The following is a 9,816-nucleotide window of genomic DNA, read 5'->3' as shown; positions in this document are numbered from 1 at the left end:
ATTGCCCGAGGTGACCACCTTGGCTTTTGTCAAGAGAGTTGTAAGTAGGGTGCAAGATCGCCTACGGCCACATCACCCTAAATGCGCTCGATCTCGTCTGATCTCGGATGCTAAGCAGGATCGGGCCTGGTTAGTACCTGGATGGGAGACCGCCTGGAAATACCAGGTGCCGTAGGCTTTTTTCCATTATGTTGTTGGCTTTGGCGACCTGCTGTATTTTTCCTCTCGATTGCCCGAGGTGACCACCTTGGCTTTTGTCAAGAGAGTTGTAAGTAGAGTGCAAGATCGCCTACGGCCACATCACCCTGAATGCGCTAGATCTCGTCTGATCTCGGATGCTAAGCAGGGTCGGGCCTGGTTAATACCTGGATGGGAGACCGCCTGGGAATACCAGGTGCCGTAGGCTTTTTTCCATTATGTTGTTGGCTTTGGCGACCTGCTGTATTTTTCCTCTCGCTTGCCTGAGGTGACCACCTTGGCTTTTGTCAAGAGAGTTGTAAGTAGGATGCAAGATCGCCTACGACCACATCACCCTGAATGCGCTCAATCTCGTCTGATCTCGGATGCTAAGCAGGGTCGGGCCTGGTTAGTACCTGGATGGGAGACCACTTGGGAATACCAGGTGCCGTAGGCTTTTTTCCATTATGTTGTTGGCTTTGGCGACCTGCTGTATTTTTCCTCTCGATTGCCCGAGGTGACCACCTTGGCTTTTGTCAAGAGAGTTGTAAGTAAGGTGTAAGATTGCCTACGGCAGCATCACCCTGAATGCGCTCGATCTTGTCTTATCTCGGATGCTAAGCAGGTTTGGGCCTGGTTAGTACCTGGATGGGAGACCGCCTGGGATTACCAGGTGCCGTAGGCTTTTTTCCATTATGTTGTTGGCTTTGGCGACCTGCTGTATTTTTCCTCTCATTTGCCCGAGGTGACCACCTTGGCTTTTGTCAAGAGAGTTGTAAGTAGGGTGCAAGATTGCCTACGGCCACATCACCCTGAATGCGCTAGATCTCGACTGATCTCGGATGCTATGCAGGGTCGGACCTGGTTAGTAACTGGATGGGAGACCGCCTGGGAATACCAGGTGCCGTAGGCTTTTTCCATTATGTTGTTGGCTTTGGCGACCTGCTGTATTTTTCCTTTCGATTCCCCGAGGTGACCACCTTGGCTTTGGTCAAGAGAGTTGTAAGTAGGGTGCAAGATCGCCTACGGCCACATCACCCTGAATACGCTCGATCTCGTCTGATCTCGGATGCTAAGCAGGGTTGGGCATGGTTAGTACCTGGATGGGAGACTGCCTGGGAATACCAGGTGCCGTAGGCTTTTTTCCATTATGTTGTTGGCTTTGGCGACCTGCTGTATTTTTCCTCTCGATTGCCCGAGGTGACCACCTTGGCTTTTGTCAAGAGAGTTGTAAGTAGGGTGCAAGATCGCCTACAGCCACATCACCCTGAAGGCGCTCGATCTCGTCTGATCTCGGATGCTAAGCAGGGTCGGGCCTGGTTAGTCCCTGGATGGGAGACCGCCTGGGAATACCAGGTGCCGTAGGCTTTTTTCCATTATGTTGTTGGCTTTGGCGACCTGCTGTATTTTTCCTCTCGATTGCCCGAGGTGACCACCTTGGCTTTTGTCAAGAGAGTTGTAAGTAGGGTGCAAGATCGCCTACGGCCACATCACCCTGAATGCGCTCGATCTCGGATGCTAAGCAGGGTCGGGCATGGTTAGTACCTGGATGGGAGACCGCCTGGGAATACCAGGTGCCGTAGGCTTTTTTCCATTATGTTGTTGGCTTTGGCGACCTGCTGTATTTTTCCTCTCGATTGCCCGAGGTGACTACCTTGGCTTTTGTCAAGAGAGTTGTAAGTAGGGTGTAAGATCGCCTACGGCCACATCACCCTAAATGCGCTTGATCTCGTCTGATCTCGGATGCTACGCAGGGTCGGGCCTGGTTAGTACCTGGATGGAAGACCGCCTGGGAATACCAGGTGCCGTAGGCTTTTTTCCATTATGTTGTTGGCTTTGGCGACCTGCTGTATTTTTCCTCTCGATTGCCCGAGGTGACCACTTTGGCTTTTGTCAAGAGAGTTGTAAGTAGGGCACAAGATCGCCTACGGCCACATCACCCTGAATGCGCTAGATCTCGTCTGATCTCGGATGCTAAGCAGGGTCGGGCCTGGTTAGTACCTGGATGGGAGACCGCCTGGGAATACCAGGTGCCATAGGCTTTTGGCCATTATGTTGTTGGCTTTGGCGACCTGCTGTATTTTTCCTCTCGATTGCCCGAGCTGACCACCTTGGCTTTTGTCAAGAGAGTTGTAAGTAGGGTGCCAGATTGCCTACGGCCACATCACCCTGAATGCGCTCGATCTCATCTGATCTCGGATGCTAAGCAGGATCAGGCCTGGTTAGTACCTGGATGGGAGACGGCCTGGGAATACCAGGTGCCGTAGGCTTTTTTCCATTATGTTGTTGGCTTTGGCGACCTGCTGTATTTTTCCTCTCGATTGCCCGAGGTGACTACCTTGGCTTTTGTCAAGAGAGTTGTAAGTAGGGCGTAAGATCGCCTATGGCCACATCACCCTGAATGCGCTCGATCTCGTCTGATCTCGGATGCTAAGCAGGGTCGGGCCTGGTTAGTACCAGGATGGGAGACCGCCTGGGAATACCAGGTGCCGTAGGTTTTTTTTCATTATGTTGTTGGCTTTGGCGACCTGCTGTATTTTTCCTCTCGATTGCCCGAGGTGACCACCTTGGCTTTTGTCAAGAGAGTTGTAAGTAGGGTGCAAGATCGCTTACGGCCACATCACCCTGAATGTGCTCGATCTCGTCTGATCTCGGATGCTAAGCAGTGTCGGGCCTGGTTAGTACCTGGATGGGAGACCGCCTGGGAATACCAAGTGCCGTAGGCTTTTGGCCATTATGTTGTTGGCTTTGGCGACCTGCTGTATTTTTCCTCTCGATTGCCCGAGGTGACCACCTTGGCTTTTGTCAAGAGAGTTGTAAGTAGGGTGCAAGATCGCCTACGGCCACATCACCCTAAATGCGCTCGATCTCGTCTGATCTCGGATGCTAAGCAGGATCGGGCCTGGTTAGTACCTGGATGGGAGACCGCCTGGAAATACCAGGTGCCGTAGGCTTTTTTCCATTATGTTGTTGGCTTTGGCGACCTGCTGTATTTTTCCTCTCGATTGCCCGAGGTGACCACCTTGGCTTTTGTCAAGAGAGTTGTAAGTAGAGTGCAAGATCGCCTACGGCCACATCACCCTGAATGCGCTCGATCTCGTCTGATCTCGGATGCTAAGCAGGGTCGGGCCTGGTTAATACCTGGATGGGAGACCGCCTGGGAATACCAGGTGCCGTAGGCTTTTTTCCATTATGTTGTTGGCTTTGGCGACCTGCTGTATTTTTCCTCTCGATTGCCCGAGGTGACCACCTTGGCTTTTGTCAAGAGAGTTGTAAGTAGGGTGCAAGCTCGCTTACGGCCACATCACCCTGAATGCACTCGATCTCGTCTGATCTCGGATGTTAAGCAGGGTCGGGCCTGGTTGGTACTTGGATGGGAGACCGCCTGGGAATACCAGGTGCCGTAGGCTTTTTTCCATTATGTTGTTGGCTTTGGCGACCTGCTGTATTTTTCCTCTCGATTGCCCGAGGTGACCACCTTGGCTTTTGTCAAGAGAGTTGTAAGTAGGGTGCAAGATCGCCTACGGCCACATCACCCTGAATGCGCTCGATCTCGTCTGATCTCGGATGCTAAGCAGGGTGTCGGGCCTGGTTAGTACCTGGTTGGGAGACCGCCTGGGAATACCAGGTGCCGTAGGCTTTTTTCCATTATGTTGTTGGCTTTGGCGACCTGCTGTATTTTTCCTCTCGATTGCCCGAGGTGACCACCTTGGCTTTTGTCAAGAGAGTTGTAAGTAGGGTGCAAGATCGCCTACGGCCACATCACCCTGAATGCACTCGATCTCGTTTGATCTCGGATGCTAAGCAGGGTCGGGTCTGGTTAGTACCTGGATGGGAGACCGCCTGGGAATACCAGGTGCCGTAGGATTTTTTTCATTATGTTGTTGGCTTTGGCGACCTGCTGTTATTTTCATCTCGATTGCCCGAGGTGACCACATTGGCTTTTGTCAAGAGATTTGTAAGTAGGGTGCAAGATTGCCTACGGCCACATTACCCTGAATGTGCTCGATCTCGTCTGATCTCGGATGCTAAGCAGGGTCGGGCCTGGTTAGTACCTGGATGGGAGACCGCCTGGGAATACCAGGTGCCGTAGGCTTTTTTCCATTATGTTGTTGGCTTTGGCGACCTGCTGTATTTTTCCTCTCGATTGCCCAAGGTGACCACCTTGGCTTTTGTCAAGAGAGTTGTAAGTAGGGTGCAAGATCGCCTACGGCCACATCACCCTGAATGCGCTCGATCTCGTCTGATCTCGGATGCTAAGCAGCGTCGGGCCTGGTTAGTACCTGGATGGGAGACCGCCTGCGAATACAAGGTGCCGTAGGCTTTTTTCCATTATGTTGTTGGCTTTGGCGACCTGCTGTATTTTTCCTCTCGATTGCAAGAGGTGACCACCTTGGCTTTTGTCAAGAGAGTTGTAAGTAGGGTGCAAGATCGCCTACGGCCACATCACCCTGAATGCGCTCGATCTCGTCTGATCTCGGATGCTAAGCAGGGTCGGGCCTGGTTAGTACCTGGATGGGAGACCGCCTGGGAATACCAGGTGCCGTAGGCTTTTTTCCATTATGTTGTTGGCTTTGGCGACCTGCTGTATTTTTCCCCTCGATTGCAAGAGGTGACCACCTTGGCTTTTGTCAAGAGAGTTGTAAGTAGGGTGCAAGATCGCCTACGGCCACATCACCCTGAATGCGCTCGATCTCGTCTGATCTCGGATGCTAAGCAGGGTCGGGCCTGGTTAGTACCTGGATGGGAGACCGCCTGGGAATACCAGGTGCCGTAGGCTTTTTTCCATCATGTTGTTGGCTTTGGCGACCTGCTGTATTTTTCCTCTCGATTGCCCGAGGTGACCACCTTGGCTTTTGTCAAGAGAGTTGTAAGTAGGGTGCAAGTTTGCCTACGGCCACATCGCCCTGATTGCGCTCGATCTCGTCTGATCTCGGATGCTAAGCAGGGTCTGGCCTGGTTAGTACCTGGATGGGAGACCGCCTGGGAATACCAGGTGCCGTAGGCTTTTTTCCATTATGTTGTTGGCTTTGGCGACCTGCTGTATTTTTCCTCTCGATTGCCCGAGGTGACCACCTTGGCTTTTGTCAAGAGAGTTGTAAGTAGGGTGCAAGATTGCCTACGGCCACATCACCCTGAATGCGCTCGATCTCGTCTGATCTCGGATGCTAAGCAGGGTCGGGTCTGGTTAGTACCTGGATGGGAGACCGCCTGGGAATACCAGGTGCCGTAGGCTTTTTTCCATTATGTTGTTGGCTTTGGTGACCTGCTGTATTTTTCCTCTCGATTACCCGAGGTGACCACCTTGGCTTTTGTCAAGAGATTTGTAAGTAGGGTGCAAGATTGCTTATGGCCACATTACCCTGAATGCGCTCGATCTCGTCTGATCTCGGATGCTAAGCTGGGTCGGGCCTGGTTAATACCTGGATGGGTGACCGCCTGGGAATACCAGGTGCCGTAGGCTTTTTTCCATTATGTTGTTGGCTTTGGCGACCTGCTGTATTTTCCCTCTCGATTGCCCGAGGTGACCACCTTGGCTTTTGTCAAGAGAGTTGTAAGTAGGATGCAAGATTGCCTACGGCCACATCACCCTGAATGCGCTCGATCTCGTCTGATCTCGGATGCTAAGCAGGGTCGTGCCTGGTTAGTACCTGGATGGGAGACCGCCTGGGAGTACCAGGTGCCGTAGGCTTTTTTCCATTATGTTGTTGGCTTTGGCGACCTACTGTATTTTTCCTCTCGATTGCCCGAGGTGACCACCTTGGCTTTTGTCAAGAGAGTTGTAAGTAGGGTGCAAGATCGCCTACGGCCACATCACCCTGAATGCGCTCGATCTCGTCTGATCTTGGATTCCAAGCAGGGTCGGGCCTGGTTAGTACCTGGATGGGAGACCGCCTGGGAGTACCAGGTGCCGTAGGCTTTTTTCCATTATGTTGTTGGCTTTGGCGACCTGCTGTATTTTTCCCCTCGATTGCCCGAGGTGACCACCTTGGCTTTTGTCAAGAGAGTTGTAAGTAGGGTGCAAGATCGCCTACGGCCACATCACCCTGAATGCGCTCGATCTCATCTGATCTTGGATTCCAAGCAGGGTCGGGCCTGGTTAGTACCTGGATGGGAGACCGCCTGGGAATACCAGGTGCCGTAGGCTTTTTTCCATTATGTTGTTGGCTTTGGCGACCTGCTGTATTTTTCCTCTCGATTGCCCGAGGTGACCACCTTGGCTTTTGTCAAGAGAGATGTAAGTAGGGTGCAAAGATTGCCTACGGCCACATCACCCTGAATGCGCTCGATCTCGTCTGATCTCGGATGCTAAGCAGGGTCGGGCCTGGTTAGTACCTGGATGGGAGACCGCCTGGGAATACCAGGTGCGGTAGGCTTTTTTCCATCATGTTGTTGGTTTTGGCGACCTGCTGTATTTTTCCTCTCGTTTGCCCGAGGTGATCACCTTGGCTTTTGTCAAGAGAGTTGTAAGTAGGGTGCAAGCTCGCCTACGGCCACATCACCCTGAATGTGCTCGATCTCGTCTGATCTCGGATGCTAAGCAGGGTCGGGCCTGGTTAGTACCTGGATGGGAGACCGCCTGGGAATACCAGGTGCCGTAGGCTTTTTTCCATTATGTTGTTGGCTTTGGCGACCTGCTGTATTTTTCCTCTCGATTGCCCGAGGTGACCACCTTGGCTTTTGTCAAGAGAGTTGCAAGTAGGGTGCAAGATCGCCTACTGCCACATCACCATGAATGCGCTCAATCTTGTCTGATCTCGGATGCTAAGCAGGGTCGGGCCTGGTTAGTACCTGGATGGGAGACCGCCTGGGAAAACCAGGTGCCATAGGCTTTTTTTCCATTATGTTGTTGGCTTTGGCGACCTGCTGTATTTTTCCTCTCGATTGCCCGAGGTGACCACCTTGGCTTTTGTCAAGAGAGTTGTAAGTAGGGTGTAAGATCACCTACGGCCACATCACCCTGAATGCGCTCGATCTCGTCTGATCTTGGATGCTAAGCAGGGTCGGGCCTGGTTTGTACCTGGATGGGAGACCGCCTGGGAATACCAGGTGCCGTAGGCTTTTTTCCATTATGTTGTTGGCTTTGGCGACCTGTTGTATTTTTCCTCTCGATTGCCCGAGGTGACCACCTTGGCTTTTGTCAAGAGAGTTGTAAGTAGGGTGCAAGATAGCCTACGGCCACATCACCCTGAATGCGCTCGATCTCGTCTGATCTCGGATGCTAAGCAGGGTCAGGCCTGGTTAGTACCTGGATGGGAGACCGCCTGGGAATACCAGGTGCCATAGGCTTTTTTCCATTATGTTGTTGGCTTTGGCGACCTGCTGTATTTTTCCTCTCGATTGCCCGAGGTGACCACCTTGGCTTTTGTCAAGAGAGTTGTAAGTAGGGGGCAAGATTGCCTACGGCCACATCACTCTGAATGCGCTCGATCTCGTCTGATCTCGCATGCTAAGCAGGGTCTGGCCTGGTTAGTACCTGGTTGGGAGACCGCCTGGGAATACCGGGTGCCGTAGGCTTTTTTCCATTATGTTGTTGGCTTTGGCGACCTGCTGTATTTTTCCTCTCGATTGCCCGAGGTGACCACCTTGGCTTTTGTCAAGAGAGTTGTAAGTAGGCTGCAAGATCGCCTATGGCCACATCACCTTGAATGCGCTCGATCTCATCTGATCTCGGATGCTAAGCAGCGTCGGGCCTGGTTAGTACCTGGATGGGAGACCGCCTGGGAATACCAGGTGCCGTAGGCCTTTTTCCATTATGTTGTTGGCTTTGGCGACCTGCTGTATTTTTCCTCTCGATTGCCCGAGGTGACCACCTTGGCTTTTGTCAAGAGAGTTGTAAGTAGGGTGCAAGATCGCCTACGGCCACATCACCCTGAATGCGCTCGATCTCGTCTGATCTCGGATGCTAAGCAGGGTCGGGCCTGGTTAGTACCTGGATGGTAGACCGCCTGGGAATACCGGGTGCCGTAGGCTTTTTTCCATTATGTTGTTGGCTTTGGCGACATGCTGTATTTTTCCTCTTGATTGCCCGAGGTGACCACCTTGGCTTTTGTCAAGAGAGTTGTAAGTAGGGTGTAAGATCATCTACGGCCACATCACCCTGAATGCGCTTGATCTCGTCTGATCTCGGATGCTAAGCAGGGTCGGGCTTGGTTAGTACCTGGATGGGAGACCGCCTGGGAATACTAGGTGCCGTAGACTTTTTTCCATTATGTTGTTGGCTTTGGCGACCTGCTGTATTTTTCCTCTCCATTGCCGGAGGTGACCACCTTGGCTTTTGTCAAGAGAGTTGTAAGTAGGTTGTAAGTAGGTTGAAAGATTGCCTACAGCCACATCACCCTGAATGCGCTCGATCTCGTCTGATCTAGGATGCTAAGCAGGGTCGTGCCTGGTTAGTACCTGGATGGGAGACCGCCTGGGAATACCAGGTGCCGTAGGCTTTTTTCCATTATGTTGTTGGCTTTGGCGACCTGCTGTATTTTTCCTCTCGATTGCCCGAGGTGACCACCTTGGCTTTTGTCAAGAGAGTTGTAAGTAGGGTGCAAGATCGCCTATGGCCACATCACCCTGAATGCGCTCGATCTCATCTGATCTTGGATTCCAAGCAGGGTCGGGCCTGGTTAGTACCTGGATGGGAGACCGCCTGGGAATACCAGGTGCCGTAGGCTTTTTTCCATTATGTTGTTGGCTTTGGCGACCTGCTGTATTTTTCCTCTCGATTGCCCGAGGTGACCACCTTGGCTTTTGTCAAGAGAGATGTAAGTAGGGTGCAAAGATTGCCTACGGCCACATCACCCTGAATGCGCTTGATCTCGTCTGATCTCGGATGCTAAGCAGGGTCGGGCCTGGTTAGTACCTGGATGGGAGACCGCCTGGGAATACCAGGTGCAGTAGGCTTTTTTCCATCATGTTGTTGGTTTTGGCGACCTGCAGTATTTTTCCTCTCGTTTGCCCGAGGTGATCACCTTGGCTTTTGTCAAGAGAGTTGTAAGTAGGGTGCAAGCTCGCCTACGGCCACATCACCCTGAATGTGCTCGATCTCGTCTGATCTCGGATGCTAAGCAGGGTCGGCCCTGGTTAGTACCTGGATGGGAGACCGCCTGGGAATACCAGGTGCCGCAGGCTTTTTTCCATTATGTTGTTGGCTTTGGCGACCTGCTGTATTTTTCCTCTTGATTGCCCGAGGTGACCACCTTGGCTTTTGTCAAGAGAGTTGTAAGTAGGGTGCAAGACCGCCTACGGCCACATCACCCTGAATGCGCTTGATCTCGTCTGATCTCGGATGCTAAGCAGGGTCGGGCCTGGTTAGTCCCTGGATGGGAGACCGCCTGGGAATACCAGGTGCCGTAGGCTTTTTTCCATTATGTTGTTGGCTTTAGCGACCTGCTGTATTTTTCCTCTCGATTGCCCGAGGTGACCACCTTGGCTTTTGTCAAGAGAGTTGTAAGTAGGGTGCAAGACCGCCTACGGCCACATCACCCTGAATGCGCTCGATCTCGTCTGATCTCGGATGCTAAGCAGGGTCGGGCCTGGTTAGTACCTGGATGGGAGACCGCCTGGGAATACTAGGTGCCGTAGGCTTTTTTCCATTATGTTGTTGGCTTTGGCGACCTGCTGTATTTTTCCTCTCGATTGCCC

General features: G+C 52.3%; 23 non-coding genes and 20 pseudogenes across 23 annotated transcripts; all 43 read left to right on the top strand.

Annotated features, from left to right (window-relative positions):
• Positions 1 to 59: 59 nt before the first annotated feature.
• On the top strand, positions 60 to 178 carry LOC143944403 (5S ribosomal RNA; annotated as a pseudogene).
• Positions 179 to 287: 109 nt separating this feature from the next.
• On the top strand, positions 288 to 406 carry LOC143953996 (5S ribosomal RNA). The gene has a single exon (XR_013269027.1). It is a non-coding gene; the product is annotated as a 5S ribosomal RNA (ribosomal RNA).
• A 109-nt stretch (positions 407 to 515) lies between these two features.
• LOC143954660 (5S ribosomal RNA) lies at positions 516 to 634 on the top strand. Its single transcript, XR_013269631.1, has one exon. It is a non-coding gene; the product is annotated as a 5S ribosomal RNA (ribosomal RNA).
• A 109-nt stretch (positions 635 to 743) lies between these two features.
• Positions 744 to 862, top strand: LOC143948932 (5S ribosomal RNA; annotated as a pseudogene).
• Positions 863 to 971: 109 nt separating this feature from the next.
• Positions 972 to 1,090, top strand: LOC143947831 (5S ribosomal RNA; annotated as a pseudogene).
• A 108-nt stretch (positions 1,091 to 1,198) lies between these two features.
• On the top strand, positions 1,199 to 1,317 carry LOC143953536 (5S ribosomal RNA). Its single transcript, XR_013268609.1, has one exon. It is a non-coding gene; the product is annotated as a 5S ribosomal RNA (ribosomal RNA).
• Positions 1,318 to 1,426: 109 nt separating this feature from the next.
• On the top strand, positions 1,427 to 1,545 carry LOC143943676 (5S ribosomal RNA; annotated as a pseudogene).
• Positions 1,546 to 1,654: 109 nt separating this feature from the next.
• Positions 1,655 to 1,763, top strand: LOC143947877 (5S ribosomal RNA; annotated as a pseudogene).
• A 109-nt stretch (positions 1,764 to 1,872) lies between these two features.
• LOC143945652 (5S ribosomal RNA) lies at positions 1,873 to 1,991 on the top strand (annotated as a pseudogene).
• A 109-nt stretch (positions 1,992 to 2,100) lies between these two features.
• LOC143953931 (5S ribosomal RNA) lies at positions 2,101 to 2,219 on the top strand. Its single transcript, XR_013268968.1, has one exon. It is a non-coding gene; the product is annotated as a 5S ribosomal RNA (ribosomal RNA).
• Positions 2,220 to 2,328: 109 nt separating this feature from the next.
• Positions 2,329 to 2,447, top strand: LOC143945061 (5S ribosomal RNA; annotated as a pseudogene).
• A 109-nt stretch (positions 2,448 to 2,556) lies between these two features.
• Positions 2,557 to 2,675, top strand: LOC143950558 (5S ribosomal RNA). Its single transcript, XR_013265914.1, has one exon. It is a non-coding gene; the product is annotated as a 5S ribosomal RNA (ribosomal RNA).
• A 109-nt stretch (positions 2,676 to 2,784) lies between these two features.
• Positions 2,785 to 2,903, top strand: LOC143944844 (5S ribosomal RNA; annotated as a pseudogene).
• Positions 2,904 to 3,012: 109 nt separating this feature from the next.
• Positions 3,013 to 3,131, top strand: LOC143944401 (5S ribosomal RNA; annotated as a pseudogene).
• A 109-nt stretch (positions 3,132 to 3,240) lies between these two features.
• Positions 3,241 to 3,359, top strand: LOC143951142 (5S ribosomal RNA). Its single transcript, XR_013266441.1, has one exon. It is a non-coding gene; the product is annotated as a 5S ribosomal RNA (ribosomal RNA).
• A 109-nt stretch (positions 3,360 to 3,468) lies between these two features.
• LOC143945465 (5S ribosomal RNA) lies at positions 3,469 to 3,587 on the top strand. The gene has a single exon (XR_013265121.1). It is a non-coding gene; the product is annotated as a 5S ribosomal RNA (ribosomal RNA).
• A 109-nt stretch (positions 3,588 to 3,696) lies between these two features.
• Positions 3,697 to 3,817, top strand: LOC143954814 (5S ribosomal RNA; annotated as a pseudogene).
• Positions 3,818 to 3,926: 109 nt separating this feature from the next.
• Positions 3,927 to 4,045, top strand: LOC143952567 (5S ribosomal RNA). Its single transcript, XR_013267731.1, has one exon. It is a non-coding gene; the product is annotated as a 5S ribosomal RNA (ribosomal RNA).
• Positions 4,046 to 4,154: 109 nt separating this feature from the next.
• Positions 4,155 to 4,273, top strand: LOC143951685 (5S ribosomal RNA). Its single transcript, XR_013266934.1, has one exon. It is a non-coding gene; the product is annotated as a 5S ribosomal RNA (ribosomal RNA).
• A 109-nt stretch (positions 4,274 to 4,382) lies between these two features.
• LOC143945709 (5S ribosomal RNA) lies at positions 4,383 to 4,501 on the top strand (annotated as a pseudogene).
• A 109-nt stretch (positions 4,502 to 4,610) lies between these two features.
• LOC143953330 (5S ribosomal RNA) lies at positions 4,611 to 4,729 on the top strand. The gene has a single exon (XR_013268422.1). It is a non-coding gene; the product is annotated as a 5S ribosomal RNA (ribosomal RNA).
• A 109-nt stretch (positions 4,730 to 4,838) lies between these two features.
• Positions 4,839 to 4,957, top strand: LOC143953318 (5S ribosomal RNA). The gene has a single exon (XR_013268411.1). It is a non-coding gene; the product is annotated as a 5S ribosomal RNA (ribosomal RNA).
• A 109-nt stretch (positions 4,958 to 5,066) lies between these two features.
• Positions 5,067 to 5,185, top strand: LOC143953213 (5S ribosomal RNA). The gene has a single exon (XR_013268316.1). It is a non-coding gene; the product is annotated as a 5S ribosomal RNA (ribosomal RNA).
• A 109-nt stretch (positions 5,186 to 5,294) lies between these two features.
• On the top strand, positions 5,295 to 5,413 carry LOC143950741 (5S ribosomal RNA). The gene has a single exon (XR_013266080.1). It is a non-coding gene; the product is annotated as a 5S ribosomal RNA (ribosomal RNA).
• Positions 5,414 to 5,522: 109 nt separating this feature from the next.
• On the top strand, positions 5,523 to 5,641 carry LOC143944582 (5S ribosomal RNA; annotated as a pseudogene).
• Positions 5,642 to 5,750: 109 nt separating this feature from the next.
• On the top strand, positions 5,751 to 5,869 carry LOC143950681 (5S ribosomal RNA). Its single transcript, XR_013266026.1, has one exon. It is a non-coding gene; the product is annotated as a 5S ribosomal RNA (ribosomal RNA).
• A 109-nt stretch (positions 5,870 to 5,978) lies between these two features.
• On the top strand, positions 5,979 to 6,097 carry LOC143944794 (5S ribosomal RNA; annotated as a pseudogene).
• Positions 6,098 to 6,206: 109 nt separating this feature from the next.
• Positions 6,207 to 6,325, top strand: LOC143954891 (5S ribosomal RNA; annotated as a pseudogene).
• A 110-nt stretch (positions 6,326 to 6,435) lies between these two features.
• Positions 6,436 to 6,554, top strand: LOC143951668 (5S ribosomal RNA). Its single transcript, XR_013266919.1, has one exon. It is a non-coding gene; the product is annotated as a 5S ribosomal RNA (ribosomal RNA).
• A 109-nt stretch (positions 6,555 to 6,663) lies between these two features.
• LOC143949136 (5S ribosomal RNA) lies at positions 6,664 to 6,782 on the top strand. The gene has a single exon (XR_013265461.1). It is a non-coding gene; the product is annotated as a 5S ribosomal RNA (ribosomal RNA).
• A 109-nt stretch (positions 6,783 to 6,891) lies between these two features.
• LOC143948316 (5S ribosomal RNA) lies at positions 6,892 to 7,010 on the top strand (annotated as a pseudogene).
• A 110-nt stretch (positions 7,011 to 7,120) lies between these two features.
• LOC143954207 (5S ribosomal RNA) lies at positions 7,121 to 7,239 on the top strand. Its single transcript, XR_013269220.1, has one exon. It is a non-coding gene; the product is annotated as a 5S ribosomal RNA (ribosomal RNA).
• A 109-nt stretch (positions 7,240 to 7,348) lies between these two features.
• On the top strand, positions 7,349 to 7,467 carry LOC143953964 (5S ribosomal RNA). Its single transcript, XR_013268998.1, has one exon. It is a non-coding gene; the product is annotated as a 5S ribosomal RNA (ribosomal RNA).
• A 109-nt stretch (positions 7,468 to 7,576) lies between these two features.
• On the top strand, positions 7,577 to 7,695 carry LOC143944834 (5S ribosomal RNA; annotated as a pseudogene).
• A 109-nt stretch (positions 7,696 to 7,804) lies between these two features.
• LOC143952579 (5S ribosomal RNA) lies at positions 7,805 to 7,923 on the top strand. The gene has a single exon (XR_013267742.1). It is a non-coding gene; the product is annotated as a 5S ribosomal RNA (ribosomal RNA).
• A 109-nt stretch (positions 7,924 to 8,032) lies between these two features.
• Positions 8,033 to 8,151, top strand: LOC143951217 (5S ribosomal RNA). Its single transcript, XR_013266510.1, has one exon. It is a non-coding gene; the product is annotated as a 5S ribosomal RNA (ribosomal RNA).
• A 109-nt stretch (positions 8,152 to 8,260) lies between these two features.
• LOC143943956 (5S ribosomal RNA) lies at positions 8,261 to 8,379 on the top strand (annotated as a pseudogene).
• A 120-nt stretch (positions 8,380 to 8,499) lies between these two features.
• On the top strand, positions 8,500 to 8,618 carry LOC143944804 (5S ribosomal RNA; annotated as a pseudogene).
• Positions 8,619 to 8,727: 109 nt separating this feature from the next.
• On the top strand, positions 8,728 to 8,846 carry LOC143944166 (5S ribosomal RNA; annotated as a pseudogene).
• Positions 8,847 to 8,956: 110 nt separating this feature from the next.
• Positions 8,957 to 9,075, top strand: LOC143953389 (5S ribosomal RNA). The gene has a single exon (XR_013268476.1). It is a non-coding gene; the product is annotated as a 5S ribosomal RNA (ribosomal RNA).
• Positions 9,076 to 9,184: 109 nt separating this feature from the next.
• LOC143943856 (5S ribosomal RNA) lies at positions 9,185 to 9,303 on the top strand (annotated as a pseudogene).
• Positions 9,304 to 9,412: 109 nt separating this feature from the next.
• On the top strand, positions 9,413 to 9,531 carry LOC143953171 (5S ribosomal RNA). The gene has a single exon (XR_013268278.1). It is a non-coding gene; the product is annotated as a 5S ribosomal RNA (ribosomal RNA).
• A 109-nt stretch (positions 9,532 to 9,640) lies between these two features.
• Positions 9,641 to 9,759, top strand: LOC143950535 (5S ribosomal RNA). Its single transcript, XR_013265893.1, has one exon. It is a non-coding gene; the product is annotated as a 5S ribosomal RNA (ribosomal RNA).
• The last annotated feature ends 57 nt before the right edge of the window (positions 9,760 to 9,816 follow it).

The sequence above is a fragment of the Lithobates pipiens genome, unplaced genomic scaffold, assembly GCF_037356315.1.
Source record: "Lithobates pipiens isolate NorthernLeopardFrog02 unplaced genomic scaffold, aLitPip1_a1.2 Scaffold_30, whole genome shotgun sequence".
In the NCBI taxonomy this organism is placed as follows: domain Eukaryota; kingdom Metazoa; phylum Chordata; class Amphibia; order Anura; family Ranidae; genus Lithobates; species Lithobates pipiens.
The sequence above is the reverse complement of the archived record's forward strand: the minus strand, read 5'-3'. Positions and strand labels throughout refer to the sequence as shown.